At 37.3% G+C, this 19,644-nt stretch overlaps 1 long non-coding RNA gene across 1 annotated transcript in view; it reads right to left on the bottom strand.

The window, feature by feature from the left end:
* LOC135414903 (uncharacterized) overlaps positions 1 to 19,019 on the bottom strand; it is a 64,133-nt gene extending 45,114 nt beyond the window's left edge. The window contains exons 1-2 of the long non-coding RNA XR_010430888.1: positions 18,823 to 19,019; positions 9,148 to 9,281 (exon numbers count right to left, since the gene is read on the bottom strand). This is a non-coding gene — a long non-coding RNA (uncharacterized LOC135414903). The remainder of the gene's footprint in view (positions 1 to 9,147; positions 9,282 to 18,822) is intronic.
* Positions 19,020 to 19,644: the final 625 nt, after the last annotated feature.

Here is a 19,644-nt window from a genome sequence, read left to right as displayed (position 1 = left end):
CATTTCCACTCTTCCATCACTCCCTCATTTTTTCAGTACAACCATTTGCAGGGCATTGCAGAGAATTTGATTAGATAAGTGACATGGGTTAAACATAAATCTTTCACATTTACTCATTTACAGGGTTATTCTTTAGCCAGGTCAACTCCTGATCCAGATGATCACATGAGTCCTAGTGTGATGTGGGTGTGAGGTGGTAGAAGAAACACATCAGGTGCCTGTCAGTGCAGTTGGCACTGTGAAATTGCTGCCTGCTCTTCCTCCCCTCTCCCCATGTGTGCCAACCATGTACCTTTTCCTTTCTACCCTCCCAAAGAGCTATGTCTTTAATTTGATCTATTCTTCAGTCTGTTTCATGATGTTGCAGCTGGAGTCTGAGGTGGGTGTGTGGGACTATGTTTGGGGAATGAGGCAGTATCTTCTATGTTAGAGCACAATGCATGAGCTGGATAAGCAGTGCTGCTACAGGTGAAGAAACACCTAGAGATCTTCCAGCTATGGGACAGCGTGGGGACTGACAGTGAGGATGGAAAAGAGAAGTCATGGATGGGGATGGCCCAGCCTGCCATAGATGGCAAAGAAAGAAACATCAACTTATTATTTTGAACCTCTCTTGAATTTTGAGCTGTCCACTCTATATACAAAAGCCTGAAATCAGGTTAAGGCACATAATTCTAGGATGAATGTCTACACTGAAGCTTACTGCAGTTTAGCTACCCTACTCAGATTTCATGGGTTTCAGTTAATTATTTTACTTTTCTCGAGAGAGATCATTAAAGAAAACCCCAGGAGAAACTGTGTGCTTGAGTCTTGCGCGCGCCACATGACTTCAATACCAGGCTTATACTGGCAGTCTTAACTTATGCGCTGCTCTTCTCCCTTTTGGCAGACCACTGGCAGCCCTGCTCCACTGTCTGTGAATTAGCTGCCCACACAAATGTGTTGAGGAGCAGGAGAGAGACCATGGTCATCAGGCATCACTGGGCTGTGTGTTGCCTGCTGGGGAGTCGACCATGATGCCCTGCTGCAGCCCTAAGGCATGGAGGTGACAGACTGTTCTGGATGTCACCAAGGTACATTCATCATGAGGCCCATCACCCAAGTGTACCCCTCTCTGGCGCTCCATCTCTGGTTTCACAATGCAGGGCAAAAACACACCAGCAAGAACTTTAGTGCTGTGGTGGTGCTGGGGGGTGAAGGAATCCAAGCAATTAACAGTTACCCAGGAAAATATGTTGCGTATTTTTGACAAGAATTGAGCCATGTACTCTCACATTTCTATTGGAAGTTCTTGTTAGATACAAAAACCATGGTTTGAATTTACACTAGTTTCATTGAGAATATTCGCTCATCATCCACTGAATTTTTTTTTCCCCAGGATAGCATTTAGCAGATAACATTTTTTGGACTTTTTTCACGTTTTAAGAATTATTTTTGTTATTTTCAGTTTAATTTAGTTATGTCTAATTTAATTCATTGAAATAATTAATTCAATTCAGGCTCAAGACTTTTGAGCAGTTTTTAAATCATTAGCCCATAAATTTGCTTACTATATGGGATTTTCAAAACTCTTACGGTTCTAATTAAACTACAAACCCTGTTTGGACATGATCATCATGAGTGTTAAACTAACTTCTTGAGAGCCATTAACTAGACATGATAATGTCAGGTGTTTCACTTTTTTTTTTAATGACAGAAGAAATTCAGCTGCTGTGAGCTTGAGCTTAAAAAAACATTAAACTGAAGTAAATTGCTGTTAAGAGTTCATTTCTTTAACCTTTTGTTTGATAAAAACTTAGAACTGGTTAACCCAACAGCTGAGAACACATTTAATCTTGATTGCTTCATTCTAGCATTACTTAATTTAATTTCTTTTATCTTTATCCTTAGCTTTGAAATCTTACTAGCTCTTTCCAAGCCACTGTGATTGATAGTGGTATTACTCTCATGTGAATTGGTAGTGAAGGTGATGTTTCTCTGTTTTGAAAGCAATGCAACAAATGAAATTGAAAACCATACATTTAAAAGGAGAAAGAGTACTTATGATTTGGATAAAAATATCAACCTTGGGACCAATACAAAAATTGAAGTATAAGAGTAGCTTCATTTACTCATATCCTACATTTAATTTACATTTTATATCAATCCTTAAGTGCCAATTTTAATGCTAAATGAACTGTTACTTTGGAAATAGATTATCTGGTTTGATGGAGTGCCAGAAGCCTTGACATCTAGTTCAGCACAAGGACAGTTGAAGAAAACTCTCTTAAATGCAACAATTTTCAAGGACAATGGGAATATATAGCTCTATTCTGAAAACTGTATGCTAGTCACATGGTGTTTATGGCTTATATGGACTGAGAAGTGGTAAAGCACTCTGCAAGCATTTACTCAATGTTTCCATTACTCAGACAGCCCTTACTATTAGCTTGTGCTAGCATGTGGATCTTTTAAATTATTCCAGCTCAACTGAGATCTAGTTTTACTACAGTGTATTGACAGTAAGAAAAGCAAAGAAACTGGGGGTCCACACTGAGGTTCAGGTTACTGACTGCATCAAGGCTGGTAACAGGACAGCATGATGGAGCTAAGACTGTGAGAGTAGCCTGGCTGGTTTCTCTAGAAGCACCTGAAATCAGTCCACTGTGGAGCTCCAAGTCTGCCCTCTGCCCGCCTGGGCATTTCACAGTTGGTACATTTTGGCACCTACCTTCTGACTAAGAGGTTCAGAGACACCATCAGGCATGTTCAGAGTGTGTCTGACATGCTGGACTAGCAACATCTAAAAGTTATTATTATTTTCATTCAGGAACAATTATTTACCATCCTTGTGGGAGCCAACCAGTTTGATTACCATCCTAGAAACCCTGCAACCTGAAGGGGGTGAGTCTGTAGCTTCTACTGACAAGGAAACTGCTGTAATCACTATGATGGTCACCAGCCGTGCAGCTGCTTTCCACAGCTACTTCACTGAGAAAAGTGAAGGGGAAAAGCAAATGAGAAAGTTACACCTCTATCTACCAACACGAGGGTGATTATCTATAAAGGAAGTTAAGTCTTAGACTCTGTTTTGCTTCCACAATTGCTTGTAGATTTATTCAGTGATTAACTATTTAATGCAACATTCCTAAATAAAGGGCTGCAAAAAAAGTCATACTTATTTACATAAATTGTATTACATTAACATCTACAGTCCATAATGAGATCAATCTCTCATGTTCTAGTCAAGGTATTCATCTGTTGAGGGACAGTCCCTATCGGTTTGCGATTTAGAAAGAAAACACAGCAGTCAGGAAAGGATGGAGGTTTTATGATGTGTATGAGTTTAGGCCATTATGGATCCTTTTTCCCCTGTGCAAATTTCACTGAAATTTCTGTGGTTTTGTCGTCCCCATTTTCATGGTGAACTGAAGGGCTCTGTACACATCAAAACATCCAAAATGTTTCTAATATCTGCCATCATGACGCAGGTATTATTTCTGAAGGGCATTAGGATGACACTTATGACACACTGAAACTATCCTTTATATCAATAAAATCAGACCAGATGAGGTGCATAAACTGAACCATGTTACATTTTGCATTTGAAAGATTTACGGGTTTCTAGACATAGAAACCATCCTAAATCTGCAAAAAGTAGTAAAATCTATACCTCCAAACTGAAAGCACTAACACTTCTGGAAGCTTAACTTTGATTACAGATATCTGTTGGAGAATAGAGATCATATGTGAACAATTTCCTTTGCATTTCTGTAAGCCTTGCCTTGGCATAACTGGGTGTGAACAGTAAAAAGCAACTACATGGCTAACATGGCTACAGGCTCTAAAGTTAGAACAAAGAAGGCTTTTTGCTAAGGTCAAGGAGGAGTTTTTGGCAGGTGAACAAGTTTTCTCATCTCTTATGGACACCTGCTATGGTCCAATTAACACCGGACAACAAAGTATGTTTTCCGTATGTATCCAATGCTTTGTGAAGAAGAATCACACGTCTGAGCGTAATATACAGTATATAAAGAGTCTTTCTTCTAATAAAGCCAACATTTTGCCGGCCAAATTGGTCTGTGAGTGATCTGTCTGTGCCTCTCTGCCGATAGATATCAATTGCTGTAGACATTTATTTTTCAGATTTTGACCATAAACAAAGCATGAGCCACTGAAGAATCAGCATTCATCACTTGTAATTTACAACTGCGTCTTTTTCTGCTCTGTCTTTTCAGTAATCCTTCTAGATTTGTCTGGGTTAGGCCTAGGCTTTTTTTTTTTTTTTTTTTTTTGTGTGTAAGACTTTGTAACAAGAAGAGTTGATTTTGATAGTTTGTAGAAATAAAATCAGTGCTGAAGCAATTAACCTTGGAAGTGGGGGTCACAGTAGGCAAGGCGTGAACTGAACCCACCTCGGTTCTGCTTCTAGAGGCACAGGGACATGTTTTCACATGAGTAGACATGCTACCTATGCCATGCAAACTATGCTAGTTCGAATTCACTCAACTACATTAACCCAAATCAGTGTGTTGCACTTGCTGCCCTTGAGATTCACTATGCCAATCTGTCCATCAGAGCTCTTCCTCATTCTCTTCCTTCATTCTTTGTGCATACTTCAAACCCTGGGGAAAACTCTTATGACAAGTAGGCAATCTGTCCCTTTGGTTTCACCTCTCTGGACCCACCTGCAAGAATTATTAGAAGCAGGTGAAATTTTGTTATCAGCGATGCAGAAATTCTTTCTATTAGTACGTTGCCTAAAAAAAAATCTCTATTTATAGACATTTTTTTTTTAAGAGATGATTAAAGAAAATCACTAGCTCAACTGAAGTTCTTTCTGGGTGAACTGCAGGAAAAGTGTTATGTGTTCTCTGGTGGATGTAGGAAGTGGTAGGCTATAGATTTAATCTTTAAAAATCAAATATATATATACACACACATATATATTTACAGCATAATTTAATTCATGAGTGTGATTGTGTACTGTTGCAATATAGCCCTCAGGGTAATGTTATGCTGCTGATTTTATAGTTAAAATATTCAAAGTAGATGGGAACTACTGTAATAGAACAGAATTGATTATTTCAGTTGAAAGGGACCAAGAATAAGTCCAAGTGCCTGACAAATTCAGGGCTGACCAAGAATTAAAGTGTGTTTTTAAGGGCATTGTCCAAATGACAAACACTTACAGGCTTGGGGCATTGACCACTTCTCCAGGAAGCCTGCTCCAGTCTTTGATCACCCTCTGGAAAAGAAACACTTCCTTATGTCCAGCCTAAACCTTCCCTGACGTAGCTTTGAAACATTCCCATGCGGCCTATCAATGGATATCATGCAGAAGAGATCAGCATCTCCTCCACTTACCCTTCTCAGGAATCTGTAGAGAGCAATGAGGTCATACCTCAGCGTCTCTTTCTCCAGACTACCCATGTCCAGATTCCCCAGCTGCTCCTCAGAGGGCATTCCTTTCAGCCCTTTCACCAGCTTTGTTACTCTCCTCTGAATGCATTCAAGGACTTCACATCCTTTTTAACTTGTGGGGCCCAAAACTGCACATAGGGTTCTGAGTGAGGCTGCACCAACACTGAATACGGTGGTGCTTTTGACCAGTTGGTTGTGCTGCATTTGATACACTCAAGGATGGGGTTTGCTTTCTTGGCTGCCAGGGCAAATTTTGCATGTTTGCATATGGAATATTGCATTGTATTTGTACTCAAGCCTTCTAATTCTTCAAATACCCAGGAAAACTTATATACAACAGACCATTAATTAAAACTGTCTTCATCTTGAATCATGCTGGGAAAAGGGATATGTGGTAGGAGATGTTAACACAAGTTTTGGCATATATTCACTGGAAATCACTGTAAACATTACAAGTTTCAGCAGTTCCTTTGTTTCAGAAGTTTTATATACCATTACCATTAAGCCCAACTTTGTGACCACACTGAATGCAGCAGATCACAGGATGGGCTAAGATTTTAAAATATTACAATATGGAGGTGGGAAAGACAGAGTTGTGGAGTATTTGCCAAGAGTAATATGTAGAGAAGGATCCTGACGGGAGAGGAAGAGGATGCTGGGCCAGATCCCTGCCTTTCAGCCTCTGCCCTCCCTCCTGCTGCCTGTGCAGGGGGCTCCAGGAGACATGGCCATCCCTCTGCTCCTGTTTTGCCCACAGCTTCACACCCTGCCGCAGGGAAGAAACCCTCTTTGCACTTCTCCATCCATCTCTGCTTTGCCTGCAGAAATGGCTCTCAAACTAGAGGTAAGAAGAAATGTGCCATGGTTGTGCGGGAAAAGGCCAGGAGAAGGTAAAACCTAATTTAAGATGAGGAGATGAGGACTTCTCCCATTTTATAGTTTGCAGACTGCTTTAATTCTTGTCGGTAACTCCCACAGAGAAAGTGGAATTACAGTGAACTATGACATAATTGAGGAAAAAACCAGGATCTTGTTTGATGATGACCATATACTCCTGTCTGCCAATAAAATTATACACTCACATTTATTTGTGCTTTCACTGTAACCACTCATCCCACTTTTCTGCTGTTTTGCTTCTAAAAGTTTAAAGAGCCTGAAATAGTGCATTACTCTTTCTTTATCTTGTCAGATTTTTGTATATACTTCAACACTGAATGTACAAAAGGACTGTTTTGACAATTATTTGCTGAAAATATTGTTATAGTTTCTAGCTGTGAAACTGAACTTACATTACCTCAACTGACCGGACCCATAGCAGACTCTCAGATGGAATGTATGCATCACTCTTTGCCAATTCAGAGGTTATTTAATACGGTATGTCTGGAACCAGCCTTTTTGTTGAAATTGTTTTGGCTAAGAAACTATCCAGATGAGTCTACTACAAAACTATGTGCTTTGACTGGGATTTTCAGTCGGTCTGGAATCACTCTGCTCAAAAATGGGCAGTGTTAGAGGTTACTTCTTTTGGAGAATATCTCTGAAACCAACAGTTTGGTTGCTGATTTTTATTTCATTTATTTATATATAGGATCGGTACAACTCATGTATGCGTGTATTGTATACAAAACAACTTTGCCTTTATTTCTTTATTTTTTCACTGTCCATGTTAAAATTATTCAATAAAACATCAGGAGAGATAGGCTGATAAAGAGAGGGAAGAATAATTTAGTCATGTGGATGGAAGCTAACATTTTGCAGTATTCTGTTCAGCCATGCATCATACTATCCAGAAATGGTTAGTTATTATGTTAATGGGAATAGCTGATGTATTGCAGTAAGTGCTGGCATTTTTCTGCTGTGGTGGTTTTTGTATGCACACTAATGAGCATTTTTCTTTTTACACTCTGGAACAAATTTTACTCTCAATCATACTAGTCTAAATCCAGGATCAGCTATCTTTTCTCATCAGTGTTAAGTCTTGGTTTCTCTGGTGTTTTAAACAAGACTTAAAGCACATTTCCATCACACGGTGATAGTTAAGGAGGATCTGAAGTACTGGGTTTTTATTTCTTTATGTTGGTGAAAGGAAGAGAGTTTGATTTAGCATAGTTAAATGTACTATTTCATACCTAAGTGTATAGCTATGTATATCATAGGCTATTCTAACTAATAAGAGTCTGAGCTATCCTTGAAAACAGCAATCATGGTGAGTGAAATATTAAGCCCAAGTCAATAGACACTGCTGAGAAAGCAAAGCTTGTTAACCTGGGCATGACAGCCCCACTGCTGCTGCTGCTGCTGCTCTTTGAAATGTGACTGAAAAGCTACTCTGGCAGAAAGATGTTGATGAGTTTAGCAGAGGTGAGCTCAGGTACAAACTCACCAGTATCTACTCCACATCTGGGACAGAGTGAGAGGTGACACCTGTGGAAGGGGCAGAAGAAATGAATGTGCCAACTCCTCCCTCAGACAATGGAGTTCACAGTCTGGCATATTAATTTGAGTTGTTTTTCTTGGACAAGATTTGTCTAGATGGTTTTTCAAGTCCTGCGAGGTAGATTGGATTCAATTTTTCATCTTACTCATCATTAAGTGGGTAATGGGCAGTTTCAGGACTGTAATGAAACTAGGTCAAACAGTAGCCTGCTTGTATAGGTTCCAAATGTCTGGTTCACTAGAGTCTCGTATATCTTAAATGAGAATAGATGATATTTTGATGTACCTTAAAGATCATAAAAGCATAACCGTATATTAGCCATTAATAGATTTTTCTTTTGAAATACGCTGGAAATTAACTATGTCCCAAGTCCACCATTTCTGTCTTCAGGCCTTTGGGACGTGGTCAGAAATGTAATTTCAATGTCCAAAATTCAAGTTATGTAGTTTAATTCCTGCTAGCTGTCACTGTACTAATTCTAATCACCATCTCAGAAAAGATACTTTGAAATCCAGAGTTTAAGTCTATGTGGGAATATAATGCAAAGTAGCATAAAGTCTTTATACAGCCCCCCCTCCTCACTCATGCAGTGTTGCAAGTATTTTGTCCAGCTTGTGACACAATATATAATACATCATGCAACTCTCTTTAGCAAAAATAATGCAAAAAACCCCCCAACAAAGCACCAATCCAAACTAAAACAGTTCACTATTCCCATTTTTTAAATTTTAAACAGGTCTGCCAGGACAACAGATGAAGAAAAACTTAGAAATTATTGCTTGTAAAGTCTGTAAATGCACATCTTTGTACAATGTTCATAACAAAGGAAGCAAAAGGGAAGAAATGTATACTAGACACTGAAATACCAGATTGCAAGGCACAGTCTTGGGGTTCTCACGCGGGCTTTCCTGCTGAGCCCACAGCGAGCCACTGAGCCAGGCTCCACCATTTCTCTTCATGCTTTTTATTTCTTCTGAGCTTCTCTGGGGCAAAACTGCTTTTTATCTTGTGCTTGTAAGAGTAAATGATTTAATTGAGAACCAGATAATGAATTATGATAATGGCACCTGCCTACCATAGATAACAGGTATACAAAGTGTCAAAAACCATATAAGGCTTCATAGATTGAAAATCAAGGCCTGAGAGAATAGCAGCAACAGTGTCCAAGGTATTTACTAATTTGCAGGGAATGTGAATGAGAAAAGTGTTCAGAAAGTGCTGATTTCCCATTATCAGGAACTAGAGTCTTTTAATATAATCCACTCTGCGAACCTAAATCTATGCTACTAAAAATGAAGACATTGTACCTGTCCTGGGTAAATCCCCATCTGGACCAGTCTTGCTCCAGTGCCCTGAGTCTCACTTTCTCTTCTACTCAGCATCACACCTTCAATAACTCCAGGGGTAGGGACTAGTCTTCATCTTGATCTATTCCATAGCCCTGCAGTAAGAATACCTTCTTAAAAATGGGATCTGCAGATTCAAATCTACCACAGGGCAAAAAAAGTAAAAAATGTGGCTTTCCCACAAATATTAGTCTATTCTGTTAGGCTATTGTGTGGAAATCAGTTTATGACCTGAGCATGTCTAATGGATCAGGCTCCTCTGAGGAGTAAGGGTAGGTTTAGTTGCCTCGTGCCTTTTATCAGCTTGCACTGGAGTGTAGAAGCTTTATCCACTCAGCCAACGCACCTCTGAGTAAGTGATATGCCAGTCCTCAGGAACTTTCTGCACTGAAACGGAGGAACAAATTGATTTTAAGCACCTCTAAGGCTTAGACAGGGCTTGAGTGTCAGCAGACTGAGAACTGTGGACCTGGTATCGGGCACTTGGGGAGTGAGAATGAAACCTAATCAGAGAGGCAGGCAGCTGGTCCCTGGGCTTTGTATAGCAGTTCAAATGAATACCTGCACTAGCAGTTCACATTCTTGCCTTTTTGTAAGGAAAAATCAATGTATTATTTTGTTCTACCATGACCCTGCTTTTTACTGAGCTGAGTGAATAATTCACAGTATATATCTTCCCTGACAAACAGCTAATTTTTCTCCTGTTGAACATGAATCTATGAAACCATCTGCCTGTAGCTAAGATTGTAGTTTCCTTGTGTTTATCTGCCTGCAAAAATGCAATGATTTTCACTTCTCCCTCCTTCCCAGTCTTATTATCTCTATGGGTTGATCCTGACGTGATCTCTGAACTATGTTTTCTGGTCACAGAAATCATCAAGGTGGTGTTTTTCAGCCAGAGGTACAGAAAACTCATATATGTTGCTATTGGTTATTGTTTAATAAATTGGTTTCAGTTTTGATGGATGGTCTCAAGATTTATAACGAACAAATTTACACATTTCTAATCTGTTCAACGTAAGAGCAGGGGAAGATACAAAACCGGATGTAACATAAAATAAAATTGAAGAAGAGTGGTTAAAAGAATAAGCATTTTTCTGAGTAATTTCTAAACCTAAAGCTGACGTGGAAATTTGGAGTCAAATGTGTTCAAGGCCTTAGAAATATTAATTTTAAATTAAATTTCTGCTATCATTTATTGCAGTAACATTCTGTGACAAGCAAGTACAATAGTGGTAGGATGCAGGTTGAATGAACCATAACAGATATGAATATATTAAAAAGCTCGCAAGTATTTTTGGGAGAATTTATGTTTAATTTGGAATGTACTTTGCCATAGTAATTCCAGCCTTTTTTATGCTTGATTAATCATTGCTAATTTGTGAACTAAGACAAGGGTTACTTCTCACTGCAAGAATGTGAGTCATCTTGGTGGATCCAAGGCATGTCAGTCTCTGTCTGTAAAATTATATATTTCTGTCTTTCTAGAAGTCTGTTGTCTAATTCAGCCCTACAGCTGGATCAACAAAACAGCACTGTGTGAATCATTTGCTGTCATCCCTGTAAGCAAGGTTCTTGCAGTAACTCTGAGTCAAGTCTAGAGCTAATGCCAAATTTAAAATATGGCCTCATCTAAGCTATTTCTTTACAAGTAAATATGAGCTCTGTAGTGATCCTAAAGATTTATTTTTATTCTCTGAAAACAAATCTGGGAAAAGAGATGGGAGAGAACTGATACTGCACTGAAATCATGTGAGCTTCAAACAGAAAGGCTGATAGTAACAGATACATATTACAGGCTTTTATATCCTTAACATGCTGGACACCTCACAGTATATTGACTAACTTTAATTCACTAACCTCAGTGGTAGTTTAAAGTATTTGGTGTAGCAGGAGATAAGAATCATTTTACAAGATGGATCTTACCAATCTGTGAAAAACTATCATGTTAACCATGGCATTTCCAGTTTCACATCGAATCCTACTATTTCTTTAGGCTACTTAAATGCACCAATCCCTCTCTATCAAGAGATTTATCAAGGTATGCAGAAGTGACTATTTGATTTCTCAGATTTACGGTTGACATTTAAGCATGCAATGAGTCCTGATTTTTTGTTTACTTCAGCTGGATGCACAGCTTTTTATTTTTGGTTAAAATTATCGCTCCTTTTTTATGAAACCTCTAAAAATGAAAATAATTTTGCTAAACATTTCAGTAATAATTGTTTTCATTCATGAGATACTTGAAAACCTGTCCATTCTTTTCTGTATTTCTTTATTTTAATTAAGAGTTTTGTTAGTTATAAATAGCCACAAGTTACAAGATATTTTCTGATTAGCTAGTTTAGCAAATTATGGTCAGGAAATTTAGTAGAAATGGTATTGCTATGTATTCCTTTGGGATTATGTCAGCACAAAGTTATCACTTCTGAAATGATCAAGGGGAGGTAATCTACCTGCAATCCTGTGGACTGCAGCAAAATTAGGTAGAGCAACTTGTTATTTTCTTTCTATTAGTTGTCTGAATGTACTCCTGATCCATTCTTGTGACAGTTATCTCATGCCCCACTGTAGTGCTGTACCTTTCTTACTATGTAGGAAAAATGGCATGGGGTTCAAATAGTGATACAGTCTAGATGGATTTACTGCATGACTTATTTTTAACAGCTGAGTTGTCTATATTCTTTACTAATATTAAGGTACAATTTTGGTAGTTAGGTTGGCTGGTTTCAGTACTTGTTGGGGATTTTTTTCGGTGTCTGCCTATGAAGGCTCTGGTTTGCAATACGCTCTCACTTCTCCTGTGTCTGTGACAGTATTAAGATTTGCATAGTCTCTTCTTTTATGTTTCTTATTTTTTTACTCCATTATATTAGTGCCATGTCAGCAAAGACTCCTCTATCTTCATATCAGTATAATGTTGGCCCAACGCAATGGAAAGTCCATCCCAAAGCACAGAGATTCTAAGAATTGGTAATTTTTTATTATTTCAGTCATCCTGGAATCAGGGTCACAATACCTTTGCCTAATGGGAGGTGCCTTGACTCTACAGAGATGACTCTGAGAATAGTAGCTGATGTACCAGCAGTCTTCATCCCCTTTAGCATATTGGTTTAGCAACACAGGTTTCATACACCAAGTTTACAGAGCTGTGTGGAGGCATAACAAACTTATTGTATTTTATTGTAAATTTATGTACTCAATTTCTACTTGATATCAGATCAAGGAGAACTTTTACTGGCATTGAACCTTGACTTGATGAGATCCAATACTATAGCAACACAGAAGTGGTTAAAAAACCCATCGGCTACTCTGGCAGACTTAATTAAGGAGTCAAGTATCAAATACCAGGGTAAAAGACTGAAGAAAAGACAGACCACTTCTGAAAAAGCAGGCTTAGTAGTGGAGTGGGAAAAGCTTCATAGGAAAATGAAAATTTTATAGCTAAAATGGGGGCTCTAAGTAAAGAACAGACCAAAGACGCAGTAGGATTCTGTAGCTGCCTAATTCAGGATCTCTGGAGTAAGAGCAAAGGAAATTTTTGGCCTGAATGGATGGATGTAAATTCCCTCTATACTTTCATTTCGTTTGAAATCTTTGTGAGAGGAAACATCCAAATGGGCCACAGGGAAGGAACATGAGGTGATAGAGACAATTTCTAAACTGCCTCACTAGCTAGAATTGAGATTGACTCATTTTCTGACCTGAGATAATTGGTTGCCTGTTTGTAAGATATTTTAGCACTTAAGCTCCTCTGCTTGGAGATTTAATGGTTAATAACTGTCAGCAGAGGAATTCTTTTCTCACCTAAAAGTCTACCATATATATGGTGACATATAACTGTATAGGAACTGACACACTTTTCCCAGAAGGATCTAGTAATTTTTCAGACTTTGACAAACATAACCATTCATGTCTGCCTTTTTTTCTTTCACAGAAGGTTGAAGGCTAATATATATGATCAATGAAATGACAGTCTAATGCTATTGTGATATCAAAGGCACATATCCAGCAAACAAAACTAAATTATCACAGTCCTTATTTCTTAATTATTTACCAATACAGGACACGAGGGACCCTTTGCAGAGTCAAAATGCTGCTCATGAGAAATTTTTATTTAGAGAAAGTAGTATAATTCTTAGAGATGCAGACACCTAGTCATGCTTAAGAGTTCATGGGAATTCAGAGCTATTTATTTATTTGTTAAGAGCAGAATTACTAAATGTCTGGCATAACAGCTCATCATCCTGTGAGGCCAGGCCATCGATTAGCATTCAGTTGGAAGGGACTTTATGCTTCTGTGAGGAGGTACCTGTAAATGTTTACAGCTAAAAGAACTGTTCTACATGATGCTAGAGTGTGGAAAAACTTTATTAAAAATGCTCTCTGAACCAGTGGTAAGCAAAAACAATGATGAAGTAAATGAATTTGATGTATCAAAGAGCTTTCCTTTGGCCTTCTGTAGTAAAACTAAAAAGGATGTCTTTAAAGAACTTGCGTCAAAAGGCACTCTTGCAATAATCATTTCTATACAAATGCACCTTAAGTGAAATATATTTAATTGGGTGAAAAAATATATTAAAAAAAATATAATCAATGGTGTGAGCAAGGTTATGTCAATGGTAGGAACTCCTAAGGAATGATCCTTTAAGCTTCCTAATCTCTTCTTGAGAAGTTGTCAATATGGACATCACAGTCAAGAAATTTTAGCAATATCATCTTCAGCTGACACTAGGAAAGACATTCTAACTGAGTTTGATGGAATCATCTCTTTACAAATTTAAGAGCTGACTAAAAGTTTGAGTTATTAGGACAGCATATTTACAAAATCTCAATTGTAAGAGAAAATATCTGAGCAGACTAGAAGGTGAGGTTACAGTCATTTTGCATGTCTAGTTAAGACAATTATCGTCATGTTTTAACACTGAAATCACAAAAAATTATACTATTTGATATTTGAAAACTTTCTGTTGAGTTTTAGTAATTTTTTTTATTCAATTTATATTTTTATACATGTTTATTTAAGCAAATTTGTAATACTTGTAATTTTTTGTTTTCTAGAAATCTTATGGTCTCTGTCTGGACGACATATTTAAATATGGACACTAAATTAAAAAATGAAAATGGTATATCCCTGTGATATAGGAAGAAATGTTCAGGTTTAGCACAACACTCCATGATAGAATACCAGAGTGTCTGGGGGAGTTATTTAGTACATACTTCTAATGGACTTTAATTAGTTCATGTGTAACTTCAGTGGTTAGATAAGTTCCTTGAAAGAGATACTTCCTGAACTGAGGACCAAGGGACAACTGAATGAGACAAGAAACAAATAAAAAGATATTGAGAAACAAACTCTTATATGACTATGACAGAAATAAACTGCCAAAATACTGCATTAGTCAGTGAGGAAGAAGAATAAAGCAAGATGGAAAAGAAATTATCTTTTTGTGGCAATTTTTTTCTCCTATGTATTCTGATGACAATTCAAAGCCAATGACAGATGTAATTCTCGTTTGTCTTCTGTTGAAGGTCAAAGGACTTGAATACCTCATTTCTGAAAACTATACTCATCTCAGCCTCTAGAGGATTTTTGAACAGAGGAATGAGGAAGGTTTTGGGATGGGTACTCATGGTTTAGAGGCTATGAGGATATTTAGGAGATATTGATAGGCATCTTTTACCTCAAACAGAGGACGCTAACTTGTGTAATTATATTACAGAATTTAAAATATTTCTTCACATAGAAATGAAGCTTTGAATCATGGTGAAATACAGCAATACAGCAAAAATGTCTTTTCATCATTTACCTCAGTTTAGATCAATTACAAGTTTACATTTTTAAGGGATTCTCTCATAAGAGATCACATCCTGATTGAAATCTAAGAAGGGAAAACAAAAACCCAGTTAGACTACCAGAAGATCCAAAATTAATCTCCAACAAAACAAGTGGTTCACCAAAGTCCAATCTGTACATCAGTTTATTTTCAACTTAGAGTTCAAAAGAAGTAGCAGCTCTGTGGTTAAGCAATGATTGAAGAGGTTAGTAACAGATCAAAGCAAAGGACAAGAGAGAGATGGGTGAGCATCTGGGAGGGAAAAAGGATAACATTTTCCTTGGTCTGGTCTGAGAAAAAATGAGAATGTGGGGGAGAGAAAGGGGAGGAAAAATAAGGTCAGACTTCTCAGGAGAAATATTTTTGCACAGAATGAATGGTAAAAATTTCCAGAGAAAAACTTAAAAGGTGTTACCCATGTACTTTAATTCTTCAAAATGCTTTCTGTTACTAGTTGCTCATTTAAAACCTGTTACTTTGTTTCAAAATACATTACACAATTAAAATGCCCCAAAACTCCAAGCCTGAATTATTTTTCCCCTTAGTGCTCTGCTGTGTTGCGTGTTGCATATTGAACTATATTAAAAAGAGATTTTTTTTGTTCCTTCCCCCCCCAGCAATTTTTCCTCTGCAAATGAAAGCATCTTCTGTATTACCCTTATAACATTAGGTGTCTATTTGCGTAGCATTCCTATAACATAAGGATATATAGTTACCTTTTTTGTTAACATTTGAAAATAATTTTGCTTCCATTTTAAAGCCAGAAGGCAAAAATATTCCTTGTAGTTTACCATATAGATTTATCTACAGGCCTATAGCATTATTTACTACTAAAAATTTGTGCTAAGTAAATTTCATAATTCAAATAAATTTCTTGTTCTGTGTATCCCAAATCTTGGCAAAACAACTTTGGTTTTGGGATTAGGGAATATATATATTTGTACTACAGTAAACACCCTCTCAAATATTAGAGTCTTAGCCTAATTCCATCCTTCTCTTTTATCTAGTGGACTTTTATTTACATCCCTAGTTTCTTCTGTTGATGATGCTCCTGACCTACACATCGTAATTGTTTGCTACTTTCTTCAGAAAAAAAATTGCCACCTCTGCTGTGTCTGTCAGTACAGCTGTTTGTGATCTCACAGTGTCTCAAATAATTTATCTATATATTACAGATCAGAATCAGACTTCAAGGCAATATTATATGCCTCTGATTCTCTAAACATGAAGGAAAGTATTGTGTATATCTCATTAGCATGATAAAAGCTCTTTATAAAGGCAAATTTTGTGGGTGGAGCAGGGAATATGTTACAGATGCATAATTAAAAAGAACTAAGCATGTTCCTCCCTATGGTCCAGAGGAATTTCTCAGGTCATTTGATGGGGGTAATGGACAAGATACCATTTTTGTAAGAGTATTGTACTCGGGCATTTTTAAGGAATAAGGTACTTTTCTGCAGTATGAAAGCTTTAATCTAAGGGGACATTGAATAAAGTAAATTATCTCCTTTGAATCAGTTAAAAAAAAACAACAAAAAAACCCCAAACAGCAATATGTCTTCTATTGCATTCTGTACAGAGCCCAATTCCATGGTTATAATTTAGGTCTTGGGGGCTGAGGCTGAGCGTATGCCTCCAGAGTTGGCAGCAGTTGAGCAGTGGGGTTTGAAAGTCACAATTCTGGACTTAGGCAGAATTTAAGTACTAATTTGTGGAATTTGGAAGTTTTCCCAAGATCAGAAGCTGTGGTGTAGCACAGAATGCAATCCAGTTGTCTTGTGTTGCAAACCATAAATACTGGGCTTTAGAAAAGACTATGAAGTAATTTGGATGTTAAATTACTGTCTTAATAGGAAATAAAGGTTAAGGGGTGGGATTTTTAGGTATTTAAGTGTCTAGTTGCCAAGTTTTTCTTTTTATATACTGATAAAATAGATGATATTCTGACTGAATATTTTAAGCTATTGGGGAAACTAATGTGAGAGAGAGGCTTACTGCAGTCTCTGTGATAGACCTATCAGTGGTTTTTCATGGTTATAATTTAAAATTATATTTTGCAACTAAACAGATGAGGGAAAGGAATTCAGAAAAACAATTTCTTAAATCTAGAGTTGTGGTAAAGAGTGATGACAGTAAGAGTATTTTTAGAATTCTATTCTATGCCACTTTGCTAAGATGACAAAAAGCAAGAATTCGTTAAATTTAGGAAGGTGGAAAAGAATTGTACTTAATGGATATTTACAGAAAAATTCTGATCAGCAAAAAGAAAGAGCTAGAGCAGGAGGTGTCTCTGACTTAGATACCCTAAATTCTCATTCAAGTGCATTGTTATTGCAGAACAAATGCAAATCCTACTGTGCCTTGGTTTTTAGTCATGACATTCATCATGGTCAGAAATGTTATTTACTGGGAAGGCTTGGTAAACCAGTCTACATATAAATTAAGAGAAAAGACCCTTACATTGACTTCAGTAAGAGGAAAGATAGAATGTCAGATTTTTAATAACAAACAGTTATTCAGCATGTGTGTTTTTGATCTGTACTGCTGTAAACTCTTTTCTATAATCCTTTTTATTGTCTGTGAGGGCGTATAATCACTCTCTCTAAAGGGAAGAATAATTGCATCTTAGTGGAGACATTATATTTTGATTAAAAACAAACCCCCATGTTTCCCCCAATGAAGGATCTTCAAATGTGAAAATGCTTAACTAACCAAAAAACATATTCCAAAATTAAAGCAAATTTGAAGAACCTACATAACGAAGAAGCGACAGGTTTGAAGTGTGTCTGGTACTAAGTAAGGGAGAAAGACTACAGCTGTACTTAGCAAAGTCTAGTTTAATGTCAACTATGAGAACAGAAGGCTATTATAACACTTTTTTCCTGTTACTTCTATATAATAATTGGCCATGTGATGGTTTGATATTTCTAAAACAAATTCCTCACTCTCATAAGTGCTGGAAAAGATACCTATAATGTTAACTGACTACAGTTTCAGTTTATCTGAAAGAACAAAGGGTTAACAAAATATTCTCCACTCTTCAAGTGCTAAAAGCCAAGAGTTTTCATTGCTTTCATTTGTAAGAAGAGCCTGATTGAATTTACTTCTATTTCACTTTTAAAACTTCCTGGCTTTTCATTCACAAATCACACGTTTGTCTTCTCCCGGAAAAGCTTTGCTTTTGTTTTTGTGACCTACATTTGTAGGGCTCCTAATTAGCAGGCAGCACTGGGATCTGCTGTCCCTCAGTAGCCCTGCTGCTTTGGGATCCCAAGCTAAACAGAAAACATGTTGCCTAAATCTCAAAGTAATGACCTACTCTGGGTCAGCACCATTATGTGACAGTGTAAAACAAAAATGCATCATGACTGCAGATTTTCCCATATACTGCATTCATGTCCTAGTCTGGCAGATACCGGAGTTAATATGAGAGGGATCAAGCATAGAGGTGAGGTGTTTTCATTGTGCTTAAAATAAAAATGTACCAGCATTTGGTTTGTCAGAAAATTCTTCCCTGAATTAATGTTTGCAATGACTTCCTCATTTTCCTCTTTTTTTTTTTTTTTTCCCCCAAATTCTTTCCCTGGCCTCTGCAGATAAGCTGACCATTATTTTTACTTTTGTGTTCAAATGATCATTCTGGCTTGTGAGAAAGTGGCACAACATCCTACTTAAATAACACTAGACCACACAAGAACTAAGTCTTCTCTGTTTCAGTTGTCAAAGTAAATAGGAGTTTGGCTGGAACTGGAATGCAGCATTTAACTCTGCTTTTTATATTAAAAAAATTGCTACTTACTGTGGTGAATTGAAATGAACTGCAACATTTAAACTCATCAAACAACCAACTCCTCCATCACAGAATCTTGCTACTTGCTAGATGATGTTTGCAGACTCCTGCCATCTCTGTCCTCAACAGTGTCAATGTCATTAGCTGGTTATCCTAGCATAGTATTAGAACAAAAAGAGTTTCATTTCCTTTGGATTTGTCTTCCACTTGGCTGCATACTCTGAGTTTGCTGCGTTTAAAGACACTGTTTTTTCTCCTAAAAAATTTGCTTATGATTAAGCGTTTTCCTAAATCTTATCATCTACAACATTTTTCAAAATTTATAGGACCTTTAGCTCTGTGGCCACTGCTCCTCAAAATCAAGCTAAGCTGAAATTTGACAATATGTTCACAAGCATATTGGGAGACATGCTTGGAAGACACAAGTGGTGATGGAGTGACTACTGTTAGCCTAGGAATTTAGGCTAGAAAGATTTGTACCTGGAAATTTATACAACATATCCTACAGTAATGTCTGTGCAATATAAACCAGACACTTCAGGCTAGAACCATAAGGTCAGAAGACAGGTATAGATACACCTAAATTCTAAGTAACCTCCCATTTGGAATATGAGATGTTCATTCTTTAGAGGGAAAGTACTGCAGAAAATCTGTCCTAGTGACAAGACTAGCTTATTTACAGAAATCATTTCCCTTGGGGTTTCTCTGCTCTACCCATACTCCATCATCTGGCATAAGAATGGAAGGAATGTACTGTATGTCAAGTAGCCATATATGCTGTGGTGCTTGCACTTTCTGGGAAGCTGTAGCATATGTGCTTTAAATGCAGAA

Source organism: Pseudopipra pipra, chromosome 5 (genome assembly GCF_036250125.1).
Source record: "Pseudopipra pipra isolate bDixPip1 chromosome 5, bDixPip1.hap1, whole genome shotgun sequence".
Lineage (NCBI taxonomy): Eukaryota > Metazoa > Chordata > Aves > Passeriformes > Pipridae > Pseudopipra > Pseudopipra pipra.
The sequence above is the reverse complement of the archived record's forward strand: the minus strand, read 5'-3'. Positions and strand labels throughout refer to the sequence as shown.